We start from the raw sequence: 2963 nt of genomic DNA on the forward strand, positions 1-2963 counted from the left end.
CTCATTATTATCAAACAATACCTAGTAATACCGACCAAATACAGAGCAAAAACCGAGTAACAATCATCTGACCGAACGTATAGCTACGTCCGGTCAGAGGACGTAATAAAAGTTCCTCTCTTTCTCTTCTTTTCTCTTTTGTTGAGTCACTTTTTTTGTTTGACATTTTCTAATGAGCTCAGATTGCCCGTTCTAATTAATTCATTAATGCAAATTGATGTTAATTAATTATTTTAATAGGCAAAGAATAGTCAACCGAGAAAAACAAACTATCTGGTTTATAGCTTATAAAATATAAACAGATATTAGCGTCCCTCTTTTCTTGAAAAGAAGACCGACTTACTAACAGTTTTTAGTGGTTTTAGTCTTTTAAATATCTGATATAGTATTATTAATTTTATCTTTTTTTTATATGTTAGATCCGTAAATACCTAATAAAATTACGATATTTTTGTAAATCTCCCAAATTAATATGGTTAATTTAAGCTCCAATGTAAAATTTTAATTAGTGAAGGAAATAAATACTCAATATATGAGGTTTTCATTAATATAAGACATCATGAAAATTGCTATACATAATAATAATTCTATATTCGTATGAGTTGCCACAATTTGAACTAATAAAATTTTGGTCATCAAAGAGACAATATCCTGAAAACTTATTTGATATACAAAGTACTCTCAACTAGCTTTGAAAATTAAAGCTTAGGGATAATTGTATTCAAAGCTCCTTGTTGCATCCGAAATATTCGCAGCGATATGAGTGATATAGTTTAACGTCTTAGTTTTGTATGAATATCCAATATACAAACATATAAGAGAGTATGATTATAGCGTTTATAAGAGACATCATAATTTTTAAATGAAAACCCCTTAAAGAAAGAAAAGCCACGGGGCATGGCCCACTTTGAATAAATCCACTAGTGTTTGTAATTGATGATAAATGAGGCCTTTTCTTAGCAGGAAGGTCTTGGCTCGACGTAGTAAATATACATCATATAGAGTGCATTATATGATGGGAATTAGAAGAATCATTATTGATATGTTTGTTTAGGCGGTAGGGCCATAGTCCACGAGAAATGTATGTTTGAAGAATAGTAGTCAGATGACTGTGATAGGAAGGACCGTAGTCGGCGAGCGACGGAGGTCGTGAGGACCGTAGTTGGGCGATGGTGGTTGGAAGGACCGTAGTAAGCCGGTGACGGTAGTCAAAAGGACCATAGTCGGTGGGTGAAGGTGGTCGAAATGACCATAATCAGCGGGTGACGATGGTTGGAAGAACTGTAGTCGCACGATGGAGGTTGGAAGGACCTAAGTCGGTGGGAAACTGAGGTCACAAGAACTTTAGTCTGCGGCGACAGAGGTCGGGAGGACCATAGTTAGGCATCTATGGTCGAAAGGATCGTAGTCATGCGACGGTGTCGAGAAGAACGTAATTGGGCGATGGTGATCGGAAGGACCATAGTTGGTTGACAAAGGTGATCGAAAAGACCGTAGTCGACAGGAGAAGGAATTCAGAAGGACCATAGTTGGGTGACGGTGGTCAGAAGGATCATAGTTGGGCGATGGTGGTCGGAAGGACCATAGTAGGGCGACAGACAGGCGGAAGGCCGATGGTGGTTGGGAAGAACCCCGACGGTGTTCGATGAACGAGCAAAAGTCCATAGGTAGTTAAGGAAAAGGTAGAAATTCAGCGTTGGTCTGGAAGAACTCCGACGTTGGTCAAGGAGAACTCTGACGGTGGTTGGGAAGAACTCTGGGGGTGGTCCGGAAGAATTCTAACGGTGGTCGGCAGTAAGTAAGCTCCCAAATTCTTTCCTTCTCTTCCTCTCCCTTCCTCTTCATGTGAAGAATGGGGGTTTATTTATAATTTTTTTAGAGTAGCATGGCTTGTAAAATGGGGATGATCAATGTCAGATGGGAGTGGTTTGAATGGACGGTCAAAATTGATCCCCTTGATCGTGGACCGTTTATTGATCAATTGAATGTCTTAATGATATCTGAATTTGGTGTTCTTAAACTCGTTCGATTCGTCTCATTGAGCCGCTCGATTTGACTATAAGCATGTCACATTTGGAATTTGTTTGGTAATTGAAATTATGCTTTGAACCCTCCAAATATACTTTGGGCCCTTAATTTGGCCTCATTTAGGCTTGAATTTGATTAATTTTGGTATCGTTGGGTTCGTCTTTTCAAGGCGTTTAGTTCAACTATAAGTTTGCTTAAACCAGAGTTTGGATGGTCCCTAATTTAATTTTGGAAGTTTTCAATTATTAAATTTTATCTCAAAATTCATGCCCGATCAAGATAAATTTTTTATGATATATCACCCTCAACATATTTTGAAAAAAAAAGTTGTTTCAATTATTCAAAGAGGAATATGCTTGTCATCTAGCTATTTGATTCATAGGGAATTAAATCATATAGCTCATCTTTATTCCTCATTGAGTCAACAAATTGATTTAATTGACTTAATTGATTGTTTAGTACACAATATATATATATATATATATATATTCAAAACATACATTGTAATCATCTAATATTCAAAGGCATAGACTCCAATGCCTTAATTTAAAAGCTTATTGTAATTCAATTACTCATTTTTCTTGAAATGTATCAAATTCTCACAAATAAAAAGTTGATACTAAAGGAATAAGCTTTGGTTCCATTTGTTAGTTAGATGTCATCAGGAAAGTAAGAGATCAACAGTTATTGATTTGAAGAAGAGCACAAAATATTTTAAGAAAAGATTGCCATCAACTTTGCCATTATGAAATAATTAAGTCAAAGAAATATAGATAGCCAAGCCTATGGACAAAAATATTACTATTCTAAGGAATATATTTGATTAGGCTTCTATTATTTATATTAATTGGTCATTATCAAAGAGATAAATGACATCTTCTTGGCATGATATATATATATGGTCAAATTTTTAATTAGAATATATTTCAAAAATA

Source organism: Dendrobium catenatum, unplaced genomic scaffold (assembly GCF_001605985.2).
Source record: "Dendrobium catenatum unplaced genomic scaffold, ASM160598v2 fragScaff_scaffold_625, whole genome shotgun sequence".
In the NCBI taxonomy this organism is placed as follows: Eukaryota; Viridiplantae; Streptophyta; class Magnoliopsida; order Asparagales; family Orchidaceae; genus Dendrobium; species Dendrobium catenatum.